A 16,393-nucleotide genomic window follows, 5' to 3' on the forward strand; every position below is an offset into this window, starting at 1 on the left:
CCCCCCAAATAACTTGTTGGGTCTTCCTTTATAAAGTTTGCCAGGACTTTTAAAAATACATACATAAATATATATATATTTATTTAATGGTGGTGTAAGAACTCCAATTGAGCATATTTAGAATAAGAAAAGACATCACAGAATGATGAAAAGTGACAAAACAAATTTCACAAAATTCAAAAATACACTATTTTTACTAATTAATGGCCTGTCATACCTGTAAAATAACATTTGTTGATTACAGAAACTTAGATCACCTCTTCATATAACTAAAAACTTTAAACTTTTAAAAAAGTTTTATTTTTATATATGAAAACAAATCTTTTAATGTTTTTGCGAGAGAGCACGCACGTGAGTGGGTAAGGGGCAGAGAGAGAGAGAGGGGGACAGAGGATCTGAAGTGGGCTCTGCTCTGACAGCAGAGAGCCTTATGAGGGGCTTGAATTCATGAATCATGACTTGAGCTGAAGTTGGCTGCTTAACTGACTGAGCCACCCAGGCACCCTAAAAAATTATTTTTAATTGTGTAACTAGGCATGGTGAAATTTAGCATCTTAACTATTTTTAAGTGTATAGTTCAGTGGTATTAAGTATATTCCCATTCTTGTGGAACCAGCACGGTCCTCCATCCCCAGAATGCTTTTCATCTTTCAAAACTGAAGTGCTGCATACATTAACTCCTCATTCCCTCCTACTTTTCTTTGTGATCACCAGTCTGTTTTCTATGAATTTGAATACTGTAGATACCTCATTAAGTGGAATCAACCAGTATTTGCCTTTTTGTGACTGGCTTATTTCACTTAGCACGAAATCTGAAGGTTCATTGGCGTGATAGCATGTGTCAGAGTTTCCTTTCTTGTTAAGGCTGAATAATACTCCATTTTATGGTTGTGCCACATTTGTTTACCCATTCATCCACTGATGGATGCTTGGCTTGCTTCCTTCAACCTTTTGGCTGTGAATAAAGCTGCTGTGAACTTGGGTGTATGAATATCCTTTTAGGAACAAGCTTTCAGTTTTTTTGGTTATATACCCAGAAGTGGAATTGTTGGATCATGTGCTAATTTCATTTTTAATTTTTTGAGGAAACCCATACTGTTGTTCATAGCAGCACACCATTTTACTCTCCATCAACACTACATTGCTTTGATTACTGTAGCTTTGTAATAACTTTTGAAATGGGAAAGTGTGATACCTCTAACTTTGTTATTCTTTTCAAGGATTCCAGTATCTCTCTATCCTTGTTATTTTCTGGATTTTGTTTGTTTTTGACAGTAGACATTGTAATAGATGAGACATAGTATCTCATTGTGAATTTAATATGCAATTCCCTAATCAGTGATATTGAGCAACTTTTCATGTGCTGGTTGGCCCAGTTTCATACTTTTGCATGTCGGTATCCATTTTTCCCATCACCATTTATTGAGAAGACTGGCATTTCCTCAATGAATAGCCTTGACAGCCTTACAGAAAATCATTTGAACATGTATAGCAAGGGTTTAATTTTGGGCTCTCCATTCTATTCCATTAGCCTTTATGCCAGTACTACATTGTTTTGATTAGTGTAGCTTTATAATAAGTTTTAAATTGAGGATGTGACACCTCCAACTTTGCTGTTCTTTTCAAGATTTGTTTTGGCTATTTAGAAACCTTTTGAGATTCCACATGAGTTTTAGGATTGATTTTCTTATTTCTGCAGAAAATGCCAATGGGATTTTGATAGTTTTACATTAAATGTGGTAGATTGCTTTGGGTGGCTTTGACATCTTAATAATGTCTTCCAGTCCATGAACAGAGGATTTCCATCTGTATCTTCTTTAATTTGCTTGTCTCAGTGTTTTGTTGTTTTCAGTATATAAATCTTTTGCCTCCTTAGTCTAATTTATTTCTAAGTATTTTTTTATTTTTGATGTTATTATATGGAAGTTGTTTTCTTAATTTCCTTTTTTGGATCATTGATTATGAAGGTATAGAAAGCTGACTGATTTTTGCAGGTTGAATTTGTATCCTACAGCTTTGCTAATTTTGTTTATTAGTTTCAGTCTATCAATTCGTACAGTTTTGCTAGCATTGTTGTGGTTATTGTTTTTCTGGTATACTTTTTTGCATTCTTTTACATTTGAATGGAAATGTGAACAGAGTTTTCAGTTTCCATTCAAAACATGAATCTAAATTGTGTCTTTTGTAGAGAACATATAATTAGAGCAGTGTAAAATAAAGATCTGTGGTGTGAATCTTTGGCTTTTAATTGGAGTGTTTATATCATTTACACTTAATGTTATTGATAAGTAGTGCTGTTTTACTAGTTTTCTTAGTCTTTGTCCCTTTTCCACTGTATTCTTTATTATCACTTTCTTTTAAGTTGATATTTTCCATCCTGTCATTTTAATTAAGTTATTTCTTTTACTGTATTGAGTTTTTTTCTTAATGGTTTCCCTGGGGCTTTACTGCTAATTGTTTAGTTGGGAATAATAGCAGCTTAATTTCGAATATAGGAATTTTGCTCATATAGCTCATCTTCCCTTTCCTTTTTGTAGTATTGTCATATGAATTACATTTTTATAAATTATAATCCCCTCAAAAGTTTCTAAGCATTCGTTTATGCATTTGTGTTTTAAATCAGGAGAAAAAAGTTACAAATACAAAATATGTTTATAGTGTTGTTTATATTTAGCCATGTAGTTACCCTTACTGGTAGTTTTCATTTCTTCCTGCGGATTTTATTTTATCTTTCATTTTTTTTAATGCTTATTTTTGAGAGAGAGACAGAGAGTGAGGGAGGGAGGGGTCAGAGAGAGGAAACACAGAATCCCAAGAAGGCTCCAGGCTCTGAGCTTTTAGCAGGAAGTCGTGAACCATGAGATAATAACCTGAGCTGAAGTTGGCTGCGAAACTGACTGAGCCACCAAGGTGCCCCTCTTCATCTGGACTTTAGTTATTCCCTAAATGTCTTTTCATATCATCTTTTAGTATTTTGTTCCCTAAGGCAGATCTGCAAGTGACAAATTGTTTTAGGTTTTGTTTTTTTGGTACTATCTTAGATTCTTCATTTATGAAGTATTGTTTTGCTGGATATTGAGTTCTTGTAAATAGTCTTTTTCTGTTAGTACTTTGTGTCATTTATTGCCCTCTGACCTCCATGTTTCCTGATTAGATATTGTCTGTAGATGTTATTGAGGATCACTTGTAGGTGATAAGTCACTTTTCCTCTTGCTATTTTCAAGACTTTCTTCTTCTTTATGCTTTAATAGTTTAAGTAGTATATGTCTAGGGTCTGGTTGAGTTTATCTTTTTGGAAGTCACTGGAGTTTTCTGATGTGTGGCTTAAAATTTTAAACATCAAATTTGGGGACTAATCTGCCATTTTCTTCAAATATTTTTTGTCCCCTTTTTTAGTTGACTGTTTCTAAGACTTCTATTATAAATATGTTAGTTGATTATGGTGTATCTCAGGTCTCAGACTCTTTGTTTTTTTTTTTCATTCTTTATTCTTTCTCGCCCTCAAATTAGGTATTCTCAACTGACTTATTTTCAAGTTCACTTTTTTCTCTTCACTCAGATCTTATATTGAGCCCTTTTCTTGAATTTTTATTTCAATTATTTTACTTTTCAACTATGGAATTCTGAATTGTTTAAAGACTAATTTCTCTTTTTATTTCTATTTTATTTGGCATGATATTCTTATGCTTTCTTTTAGTTTTGTAGTCCTGGTTTATTTGTTGAACATTTTTATAATATTTGATCTTGGTTGAGTAAGTCCAATGTCCCTGAACAGATAGTTTTTGTTAAATCCCCTCCCCTCTATTTTTCCTCTCCATCTCCTGTGTTTGGATCATAGCATCTGCTTTTTGTTTTATTTTTTCTTGCAGTTTTGAATTTTTTTGCATGTTGGTTTTTATACTTCTAAAACAATGTTTTATCAACTCTAGCAATCAGATTCCTTCCTCCCTTGGTCTTTTATTGTCACTCATTTTGTTTTTGTTTTTGTTTCTGTTTGTGTAGTGCTTACTTTCTTTATCTAGTGGCTTTCCTAAATTAATTTTACAAAGTCTGTAGTGTTTGCCATTGTGTTGTCCCATTATCTTTGCTCAGTTAACTTAGCTAATGATTGCACAGAGATTTCCTTAAATATCTTGAACCAATAACTCTTCCAACCTTTGCCTACGGGCTTTTAGTGCACTGGCATTGTACAGCCCTGCTTTAGACTTTACTGTCTTGTTTTGCAGAGCCTCAAGGTTAGCCAAGAAGTGAGAGGTTAGGGTTTTCGCAGCTCTCTCCTGGGCGTGTGTATAGTTCTCACAGGCTGATGGCTTTCTGGATTCCCAGGCATATGTTGAAGCTTTTCAATGCCCTTCATGGACATCACCTTAAATTTTGTTGTTGTTGTTGTTGTTGTTGTTGTTTTGGTTTTGATCATCCTCTTTGTTTCAACTTTTATTGCTACTTTCAACAGCTGAAGTATTAAATTGTTGCCCCTTATTTTTTCAACAATCAGCTATGAAAGGCTATTCTCAGTGAGTTCTGAGTCTGGTAAATTAAATGTGTGCTCTAGAAGTGAGGGTTTCTGGTGGCTGATAAAGTCATCAAATAATGACAGTTCTTTTGAAAATGGGGTTTTGGGGGGGGACCTACACATTTGTTCTGCTTCATCCAGTAGTTTCTAGGCTGCCCACTTTTATAGATACCGTGACTGTTAGGGTGTTGATTTTCAAGGCTACCAGGTTGCTGGAAAGAATGAGATGGGTCTAGGTCAAGTTTAAAACGTCACAGAGCCCACTACTCTTACAAAGATTGAGCTGTTTATTTCAAATTAAAGTTCTCTGTAGTATTCGGATTCTTTCTAAAAATTTCCAGAGTTTTGAAAAAATTGGTTTTGAAAGTTTGCCAGTATTCTTTCTGCTTTTATGGAGGAGTGGATTTTCAGAGGTCTTGACTCTGCCATTCTGGAAGTGCTTCCTCTATCCCCCTGCCCCCCAACACGAATCAAACTAGAAAGTTGCTTTTAAAAGGTAGTTAACTGTTTGTTTCCTTTTGTAAACATCAAATTGGTAGAACTACAGAAGCCCCATAAAAGGTAGTTAAATTTAATTACTTTCAAGTAATTGATACCCAAGATTTTTCATGGTCTCGTTTATACTTAATGTGAATCTGAACCCAATTCACTGCTTTCTTAATTGGATGAACATTTTTTGTAGACTAATTAGCAATTAGTGTAACCAGGACTGATAAAAGTAAAATTTATGAAATATTAACATCAAACATGTTAATCTTTACTAGAAACTGATACTTTAAAAACAAATGAGATTAGTTTATAAGTTAATTTTTACTGTTTTATTTTGTGGCTTTTATTTCATAAATGTATTTTATTTTCAATGATCTTTGTTCCTGCAAGCATGAATTATGATGACATTAGTAGAAGGTTTTGATTTATGATTATGGAAATTGTGGTCTATTTTTAAACTGTGCCCTTTTATTTCATAGGATTTCTAAATTGAAAACAAGAAGTTGTTTTCTTTATATTTGGGCTATCCTGTATAGAACCATTTAATATCATTATATAGATTATTCTTTGAGAGTAAATTAAGCGCTCAAAGATTAGACAGTTTGTATTTCAGCTTACAGTGTATCACCTGTGTTATATCATGGTCCCTAAAATAACCCTTTGAAGTGAGTGCTATTATTTGACCATTTTATAGATGAAGCAGATGAGGCAGAAGTAGGTTAAATAGAAGAAACATATATCTGGTGATCGTTTATTTTCTTAGTAATAGGCCTTATGGTTGTAGTGTATAGAATAATCTCTGCATCTGAATTCTTCTGATGTCTAAGGTTCAAACTGAATACTAAAATTTTTAATTTGCATTTTCAGCATTTGCCTTTAGTAGAAAAAATCAGCCATATTAACATGATGAAGAAAATGGCCAAAGTATGCATCATGTTAAATTAAATTGAATTTTGTGATATAATCAGGAGATTATGAATCAAAATGTCAGAATTCTCTACATATTTGGCCTCTTAGGTGGTTTGACTGTATTCCGTTTAACAAGTTTTTAAAAAATTATTTTAATAATAAAATTTATTTTAATTCTGGGGTAGGGGCAGAGAGAGGGAGAGAAAGAATCCCAAGCTGGCTCTGGGCTTACAGCAACACGGGGCTCCATCTCACCAACCATGAGATCATGACCTGAGCCAAAAATCAAGTCAGACATTTAACTGACTGTGCCACCAAGGCACCCCTTTTAACAGTTTCATTGAAATAAAGTAGTATACAATAAACTGTATATGTATGTAAGGTATAGTAGTTGGTCAGTTTTGACATATTTATACATCCATAAAACTTCTCATCATCACAATCAGTATAATGAACATAACTCTTTACTCCCCAGTTTCCTGTTGCCCCTGTGTAAGCCCTTCCTCCATACCTGCTGCACCCGAGGGAGCTGCTACTCTGCTGTCACCAAATATTACTTTGTAGTTCTTAGAATTTTATATAGGTGGAATCATATAGTATGTACTCTTTTTTTTTTTTTTTTAAGTTTATTATTTTGGGGCAGAGAGAGGGGAGAAAGAGAATCCCAAGCAGGCTCTGCACCATCAGCACAGAGCCGGAAGTGGGGGTAGAACTCACAAACTGAGAGATCATGGCCTGAGTTGAAATCAAGAGTCAGACCCTTAACTTACTAAGCCACCCAGGTACACCTCTCTGTACTCTTTTTTAAAATCTAGCTTCTTTGAGCATAATTATCTTGAGATTTGTACATCTTGTTGTATATATCAATAGTTCTATTTTATTATGTACAAGTATTCCATTTTATTAACGTACCACAGGTGAATAAATATGTACCACATGTAAATCCATTTACCTAATAATAGACATTTGTTTTGTTTCCAGTGTTAAGCTATCACAAATACAAGTCTTTATATGGACATATGCACTTGTTACCTGGAAATGGAATGGATAGCTTATAGAGTTGGGAGTAGGTTCAAATTTGTAAGACAGTGCCAAGCTGTTTTCTAGTGTTGTTGTGACACTTTATATTCCTCCAGCAGTGAAGGAGAGATTGAGTTTTTCCTGCTCTTTGCCAGCATGTAGTGTTGTTCTATGCTGATGGGTATGCAGTGATCTTGTGTCATGGTTTTAATCTGCAGTGTCTAATGATGTGGGACATCTTTGTGTGTGTGTGTATTTGCCATCTTCATGTCTTCAGTGAGATCTCTGTTCATATCTTTTGTTTGTTTTTAAATTAGTTTTTTTTTTTTTTTAATTTTTAGCATTTATTTTTGAAAGAGAAAGACAGACTGTGAGTGGGGGAGGGGCACAGAATCTGAAGCAGGCTCCATCCAGGCTCCAAGATGTCAGCACAGAGCCCGATGTGGGACTCGAACTCACAACCATGAGATCAAGCCCTGAGCTGAAGTCAGACGCTCAACTGACTGAGCCACCCAGGTGACCCTGTTTTGTTGTCTTAATTTTGAGTTGGAGAGTTCTTTATTTTGGAGAAATATGTATCAGTTCAGTTTATTTGGGTACTAAAGAAAACAGTTGACTTCTTGTGAAGGTTTTGGAGAAATATGTATCGATTTGTTTTATTTGAGAGTTCTTTATATATTCTGGATTCAAGTCCTTTATCTGATACACTTTCCCACTCCCCAGCTAGGCTTTTCAGTTTCTTCAGTGTCTTTTGAAAAGCAGATGTTTTAGTTTTTATAAACTCTAAAATCTCAATTTGTTCTTTTAAGAGTCATGCTTAGGGCACCTGGGTGACTCAGTCGATTAAGGGTCTAACTCTTGATATTGGCTCAAGTCATGATCTCACGGTTTGTGAGTTTGAGCCCTGAATTGGGCTCTGTGCTGACAGTTCAGAGCTTGGAGCCTGCTTTGCATTCTGGGTCTCACTCTCTGCCCCTCGCTTGTTCTCTCTCTCTCTCTCTCTCTCTCTCTCTCTCTCTCCCTCCCCCTCTGTCTCTGTCTCTCAAAAATAAACATTAAATAAATAAATAACATTTAAAAATAAAAATAATACTGTTAAAATATATCTTTTTAAAAAAACTTTATTAAAATACTTCTTTTTTTAATTTTTAATGCTTTTTATTTATTTTTGAGAGAGAGAGAGAGTGCGAACAGGGGAGGGTCAGAGAGAGAGGAAGATACAGAATCTGAAGCAGGCTCCAGGCTCTGAGCTAGCTGTCAGCACAGAGCCTGACGTGGGGCTCGAACCCACGAACCGTGAGATCATGACCTGAGTCAAATCCGGCCGCTTATCTGACTGAGCCACCCAGGCGCCCCTACTTCTTTATTTTTGAGAGAATCTTGAGCAGGCTCTGCAAAAAGCCTGATGGAGGGCTTCAGCCTGTGAACTGTGAAATCCTGACCTGAGCCAAAATCAAGAGCCAGACAACTTAATGTACTGAGCCACCCAGGCATCCCAAAAAACACATATCTTAATTAAAAATACTTCATTGTTGGGGTGCCTGGGTGGCTCAGTTTGGTAAGCGTCTGACTTTGGCTCAGGTCATGATCTCGTAGTTTGTGGATTTGAGTCCCACGTCAGGCTCTCTTGCTGACAGCTCAGAGGCCTCCTTCAGATTGTGTGTCTCCCTCTCTCTGTGCCCCTCCTGTGTCACTGTGTCTCTCAAAAATAATGTTAAAAAGTTTTTTAAAAAATACTTCATTGCTAAAAAATGCTATACATGAATTGTAATTACTGAGCTTTTGGTGAGTTGTAATTACTGGTCACAGATCATCATAACAAATATAATAAAAATAATAAAGTGTGAAATATTGAGAGAATTAACCAAAATGTGACACAGAGACTTGGAGTGGACAAATGCTGTTGGAAGAGTACAGTAAACTTTTTTGATGCAGGATTGCCACAAACCTTCAATTTGTAAAAACTCAGTATCTGTGAAGTACAGTAAAATGAGGTGTGCCGATATATCTTGGTCAAAATTTAGTTGTCCATATATGTGTAGATCTCATTTTGGATTCTATTTTGCTTCGTTTCTTTGTTTATCTTGATGCCAGTACAATAGTGCCTTCGTTTCTGTATCTTGAATGAATCTTAAAATCAGTAGATTTACTCTCCCATTTTCTTTTTCGAAGTTTTTTTCAACCATTTTCAATTCATATCTTTTTATGTTCTATTCAAGTCTCTTGTCATTTTCATATACATTTTAGACTGGTTTGTCAGTTTCTACAAGAAGCCTACTATGATTTTTATTTAGATTGCCTTGAACCTATAGGTCATCTAACTTGTGAACACAACATATCCTCTGATATATTTTATTTCTGCCTTAATTTCTCTCAGCATTGTTTTGAAGTTTTCAGTTTTAATGCTATTATAAATTATATTTTTTTTAAATGTAATTTTTGATTGTTGCTAGTTTATTAGAAGTACAATTAGTTATTACATTTGGTGTTATATTTTGCTTTGCTAAACTCAGTTATTTCTAGCAGCATTTTTTTTTTTAGGTCTTCAAATTATCTATGTAGGTAATTATTCCATCTGCAGATATAGATAGTTTTTCTTCCTCCTCTGATATCTGAATGACTTGTATTTCTTTTTCTTGCCTAATTGCTGTGTCTCACACCTCCAGTACAATTCTGAGTAGTTGTGATGAGAGCTGATGGATTTCCTTGTTTTGTTCCTGCTATTAGCTGGAAATCATTTCATTTTTCAGTGTTGAGTATGATGTTAACTATGTTTTCCAGAGATGTCCTTTGTCAGGTCAGGGAAGATCTGTGTGTCCCCTGCTTCATTCTCTATCGCCCATTTCATCTTTCTTTTGCTTTCTTGCTACTGCTGAGCCACGTCATTTGTTTCTTTCTGTGACAGCCTAAATCTTTTAATCTGTATTTGTGACGATTGAAAACTAAACTGTCATTTTGTCCTTTGAAGTTAAAAGAAATTCAGAAAGAATGTGCTTATTTTTACTGAACAGAAGACATTGTATTAACATTAATAGAATACTAAATCTGAAACAATTTTATCTCAAAATTTTAATTCACCAGTCACTATGTGAATATGCCTGAATACTTTTTTTTGTCTCTCACTATATTTACCCATGATTTATATACTTTGAATATCACCATTTATGTTCATCTCTTTTGACTTAATATGTATAATTTTTAATTTCTGTAGACAGAAGATTTATCATAATTTTAGGTCTTCTAAGAATGTTTAAAATTGTATTAGTACATTGAGTATAAAGGACTCAATGTTTTTATAGATCACAATTCATATTCTTTTAAAAAGAAATGGGCTCTTTTCCAATGAGAGCGGTTCTGTATACATGTATATCAGTTTTACTGAAAACACTTTTTAGATGAAGAAAAAAAGATGTGACGGAGAATTTTAATTGACTTTCTTTTTCCAAAGCATCCTGAAGATTGAGCATATTTTTTTCACAGTTAGAATTTTCAAGTAATACAATTCCCCAGAAATCAATCAGAATTATTGCTTTATAAAATGAAAGTAAATATGTCAGAAAGTGTGACATATTGTCACACTTAGTATATTGGTAACTAAGTCGTGGTAACTGAAGTGAAGATATCTTTTTATGGGGAAGTCTCAAGTGGATTGAACAGTTCATTTATGCTTTAGGTCTGGAGTCTTTAAGTAGAAGTTTCCCGAGAAAGTAACTTAGTACCAAAGAAATGGAGTAGTGGGAACAGTGGTAATAAGACTCTAAAGTATTTCAGAGCTAAGATTCCAAGGTGTACAAGAACAGAATAGTCCAGAAAATATACTCAACTTATTATACTGTTCCTTTGGTCGCTTAAGGAATACCTCTTCCCTGCCCAGAATCTTATAAGGTTTGGAGTTGAAGATTATAAAAGGAAATACAATGGTAATTATGTTAGAACCCGTCTCTGCCTACTTGGCATTTATAGCTTCTTTATGAAGGATGTTGCAAGAGGGCTGTAGAAAAATAAAATATTTTATGCTAGAGCAGAAGTTCCATAAGCATAGGGATTTGTGATTTTTTTTTCCCCCAGTTGATGTATGCTGGGCGCTTAGATCAGCGGTTAGCATAATTTAACAAACATCTGCTGAATTTAGTCTACTTAGAAATTATTCCTGGGGTGCCTGGCTGTTTCAGTTGGTAGAGCATGCAACTCTTGGTCTCTGGGTCGTGAATTCAAGCGCCACATTGGGCAGAGAGATTAAAGTTTTTGTTTTTGTTTATTTTAGAGAGAGAAGTGTGTATGTACGAGTGAGGGGAGGAAGGGGATGAGGGACAGAGAATCTTAGGCAGAGGCTCCATGCTCAGTGGGGAGCCTGACATGGGACTCGATCCCATGACCCTGGGATCATAACCTGAACCGCAATGAAGAGTCAGATGCTTAACCAACTGAGATACCCAGGCACCCCTGGGCAGAGAGATTACTTAAAAAAAAAAATACAGTTTTTTAAAGAAGAAATTATTCTAATTTTTTTAATGGAAAGGATATTTTTCATGTATGTGGGTTTAAAACTCAGTCTCTCCTTTTAAGGTTTTTTTTTCCCCTTCAAGAAATACTGTTTTATTAAATTTTAATTCCAGTTAGTTAACATACAGGGTTATATTAGTTTCAGGTGTACAATATAGTGATTCAGCACTTCCATCCATCACCCGGTGCTTATAGCAGCAAGTGCACTTCTTAATCCCTATCACCCGTTTCCCTCCTACCCCATCCACCTCCCTGCTGGTAACCATCATTTTGTTCTCTAGAATTAAGAGTCTGTGTCTTTGTTTGTCTTTCTCTTTTTTTCCCTTTTGTTTGTTTTGTTTTGTTTTGTTTCTTAACTTCCTTGGATGAGTGAAATCATATGGTATTTGTCTTTCTCTGACTGACTTGTTTTGCTTAGCATTATATTTTCTAGTTGCATCCATGTTGTTGCACATGGCAAGATTTCATTCTTTTTTTATGGTTGAATAACATTCCATTGTGTGTGTGTGTGTGTGTGTGTGTGTGTGTGTGTGTATGTGTATTACCTCTTCTTTATCCATTCATCAACTGATGTACACCTGGGCTGCTTCCATAATTTGGCTGTTATAAATAATGCTGCACTAAACATAGGGATGCATGTATCCCTTTGAATTAGTGTTTTTGTATTCTTCTGGTAAATACCCAGTGCTGTGATTGCTGGCATGTAAGGTAGTTGTATTTTTGACTTTCTGAGGAACCACCATACCATTTTTCCAGTGAATGCACCAGTTTGCATTCCCAACAATAGTGCACGTGTTCTTTTTTCTCCACATCCTTGCCAATACCTGTTGTTTCTTGTGTTGTTGATTTTAGCCATTCTGACAGATGGGTGGTGACATCTCATTGTAGTTTTGATTTGCATTTCTCTTATGGTAGGTGATGATGAGAATCTTTTCATGTGTCTTTGGCTATCTGTATGTCTTCTTTGGAGAAATGTGTTTTCTTCAAGGGATACTTAAAAAAATTTAAAGATTATTAATTTTTTTCTCAAAGGTTATAGGGAACATCAAACCATGTAATCAAATAAAATTATTTAAAGCTCTCAGCAGGGTGCAAACCAATAAGGTTTTATTGTAAATTACGGGCAGCCAACATCTTGTGACAGTCCACATTTAAGAGTGTTGTATGTTTAGAGTAGATTGTGCATTTCTATAGTTGGGCTTAGCAGTGTACATTTATTCTTTTAAAGCTAACTTACATTATTTTAAATACTTTCTGCCCGTTATTGTCGGTGACTTGAGGTTGAAGTTGTATTTAAAGTTTTATTGTATAATTTAAAAAATATGTAAAAGTACTACCACTGTCTGAAAAATATTTTTATTTATGAACATAAATCTAAGGAACATGAGATTTTGAGGATAGAGGGTTGTAGGTACATTTTGTTCTATTTTAAGAACATTTGCATGTGTTAATTATGTCCAACTGTCCTATTTTTAGTTCTTTTTGTTTGAATATTTCCTGTTTAGGGTAGCCAAGTTTAGGTTTCTTTGGTCTTTCAAGAACAGTGGCTTTAACCTTACTTATAATCTATAAACCTTTTTAAACATAGAGCCAATAGATGGGTTGCTTTCAGGATATGTTTATCTAAGTATGTCTTTCAGGAGTAGATTTGAGTAGTCTCTAAAACATGTGACTCAGTTTTCTAAATAATTACATATCTGTGGAAAGGCTACTGAGTGTTTTCTTTGTTTTTGGCCAGAAATGGAAGTAATACTCAATACAATATTTACTTAATGTTAATAATTGACTTTCAAAATAATCTATTTGCACCTCACTTTGTAAATAATAATCATAATAAAACTATATATTTAAAAATTATTTTTAATGTTTAGTTTTTTAGAGAGAGACAAGTAGGAGTAGGGGAGGCAGAGAGACGGAGACACAGAATCTGAGTTAGGCTTCAGGCTCTGAGCTGTCAGCACAGAGGCCGATGCGGGGCCTGAACTCACAAACTGTGAGATCATGACCTAAGCCAAAGTCTGACGCTCAAATGACTGAGCCACCGAGGTGCCCCAATAAAACTATATATTTAAAGCATATTAGCACTCCTTAAACATCAGTTAGAAAATTGTATGAGATTAACATAAGACTGTGGTGAATAGTCATCAAGGACATAATTAAAGAATTCTTAAAATGGATGGATTTTTTGGTTCATGTGGTCTCCTTTAATGACTTCTTTAAAGTTTATTATATGTAAAATGGAGGATGAGCAGAAGAGCCCCCTAGAAACATTTGCTGTTTTGTTCAACTGAGACTTTAAACAATTATGTTCTCTTAGCATCTCCAAAAGAACTTCTTGCTCTCATAAGTGAATAGAAGTTTGAGGTTCTCTAGGCAAAGGTGTCTCTTCTGGGAAAAGCAGACACTCACCTGCCAGCTGGATGTCATATATTAAGATGCTCATAACTTTTGGGAGTGTGTTTTCAAGATGTAACAGAAATTCTGACTAGATTTATTTGGGCTTGTTATCTTATTTCTTATCACCTGTGGGCAGTTAGGTTGTCACTGGCATAATTGTGCCATTTGTAAAGTGGTACGTATCTTAAAGGTAGGTACTTTTCAAGACTATGGAAGAATTTCAAATATGGAAATATCTGGGTGAGTTACATAGAAATTTCACTGAAACAAAAAAAAAAAGGAAAAAAATTCCTGTAAAACTATTAATCTAGGTTCAGGTGCAAAGGTCAGAAGTAAGTGTGCCAGTAAATGGGGAAGACTGGTGTTGGTAGAATACACTGGTAGCTTTTGATCTTGTCATTCCTATACCACTCTTTGGCATTGGGATCCCTTTATAACATCCACTAGTGCTCTTTTTTGGTAGCTCCCCCTACTGTTTTTTTTTTAAATTTTTTAATGTTTTATTTATGTTTGATACAGAGAGAGAGACAGAGCATGAGAGGGGGAGGGGCAGAGAGAGAAGGAGACACAGAACTGGAAGCAGGCTCCAGGCTCTGAGCTGGCTGTCAGCACAGAGCCTGACGTGGGGCTCGAACCCACGAACGTGAGATCTGACCTGAGCTGAAGTCGGAGGCTTAACTGACTGAGCCACCCAGGCACCCCTGTAGCTCCCCCTCCTGTTAAGCTAATTTGCTGACTTTCTGTTGCTTACGAATTTCCTTAGGTCTTTGCCCACTTTCTTCAGCTGGACCGCTCATCCTAGCTGAAGGGAAGGCAGTGGGGAGAAGGGAGACATATATCCGTCATAGGTGAGAGTTTAACATACACAGAGATCGTTATGTGTATTGCTTCATATTTCTATCTCTGGTGAATAATGGTTTCTTGAGTAGTACCATTGTGAAAGATACATTTGTTTTCTATGAATGAATTACCCCAAATTAGTTTAAAACAGCATACATTTAGTTTCTCCCAGTTTCTGCCAATTGGGTGTATGTATGTAGCTTGGTTGGATGTCACAAAGTTGCTGTCTAGATTGTGACTAGACTTTTGGATCTTGGGTTCTTTCCAAGCTCATGTGATTGTTGATTAATACAATCAAAAGTAGGGCTGAGGTCTTTAGTTTCTCTCTGGCTATCAGCATCTAGAGGCCCCTGCCATAGGCCCTTTTACAACATGGCAGACCATGTCTTTAAATGTTTATTTATTTTATTTTATTTTATTTTTTGAGAGAGAGAGAGAGAGAGAGAGCATGAGCTGGGGAGAAAAAGAGAAAATTTCAAGCAGGCGCTATGCTGCCAGTGCATAGCCCACTGCAGGGTTTGAACTCATGAACCATGAAATCATGACCTGAGCTGAAATCAAGAGTCAGATGCTTCACCAGCTGAACCACCAAGGCACCCTGGCAGACCCATGTTTTTCAAGTCAGCTGTAGAATGGCTTTACTTCCTGAAGTAAAATAATTTTTTAAGGCTTCCACCTGATTAAGTCTGGCCCACTAAGGGCACTCTTTTCTTTTGATCTGGGACTTTAATCATATCTGCAAAATCTTTCTCAGCCTTCACCTAATTGTGGAAGGAAAATCTCATCAAATTTCTTAAGTCTTTGCCATATCAAGTGGAGGACATTGTACTGTTATCTGTCTGATTAATTAAGAATAAGAAAAATAAAAGTTTTTAATTTACTTTCACTTATTCCTTCTTTGATCCTCTTTATGTAGATAAGAGTTTTGACCTGTATTATTTTACTTCCATCTAAAGAACTTTTTAAAAAATACGGGTGTTTAATGGAAGCCAATTTGACAAATAATTATATTAAATAAATAAATAAATAATAAAATGAAAATACCTTTCAAGATTGGTCCACTGGCAACAAATTCCACCGCCCCCCTATTTTCTCTGAGAAATTGTTTATTTCCCATTCTCTTTGGAAAAGTAATTTTGCAGGATATAGAATTCTGGGCTGGTGGGGTTTTTCCCTTAACATTTTAAACATTTCACTCTACTTTCTTCTTATTTGCAAGCTTAAGTAGTCAGGTGTAATTTTTATATTTGCTCCTCAGTGTTTTTTTTCCTGTGACTTCTTTCAGGGTTTTTTTTTTTGAAGAAAGTTTTAAAGTTTACTTACTTATTTTGAGAGAGTGAGGGAGAGACAGATGTGTGAAGGGCAGAGAGAGAAGGGGAAACAATCCTAAGCAGGCCCTGCACCATCAGCGTGGAGCCCAGCATAGGGCTCAAACTCACAAACTGTGGAATCATGACCCAAGCTGAAACCAACAGTCGGATGGATGCTCATCTGGCACCCACAGGATTTTTTTAATCTTTAATTTGTAGTTTTAAAATTATATGTTTAGGTTTAGGTTGGTGTTTGTGAGGGTTTTGTTTGTTTGTTTGCTTTTTTGGCATTTTTCCATCTTGGTGTTGTCAGGGCTTTGGGGATCTATGCTTAATTTGGGGAAACTCTCAGTCATTATTGTTTCAAATATTTTTTCTTATTTTTCTCTGCTTTTTTGGTATATCTACTATA

General features: G+C 35.4%; 1 protein-coding gene across 3 annotated transcripts in view; it reads left to right on the top strand.

Annotated features, from left to right (window-relative positions):
• PTPN4 (protein tyrosine phosphatase non-receptor type 4) overlaps positions 1-16,393 on the top strand; it is a 207,932-nt gene that overhangs the window by 19,694 nt on the left and 171,845 nt on the right. The window contains exon 1 of one of the 3 annotated variants that reach the window (XM_029934711.1): positions 14,659-14,679. The exons of the other annotated variants lie outside the window; for them this stretch is intronic. The gene's annotated coding sequence lies outside the window, so the exon portion shown is untranslated. Of the gene's footprint in view, positions 1-14,658; positions 14,680-16,393 lie in introns of those variants that run through there. 3 annotated transcript variants of the gene reach the window in all.

This window comes from Suricata suricatta, chromosome 3 (assembly GCF_006229205.1).
Source record: "Suricata suricatta isolate VVHF042 chromosome 3, meerkat_22Aug2017_6uvM2_HiC, whole genome shotgun sequence".
NCBI lineage: Eukaryota > Metazoa > Chordata > Mammalia > Carnivora > Herpestidae > Suricata > Suricata suricatta.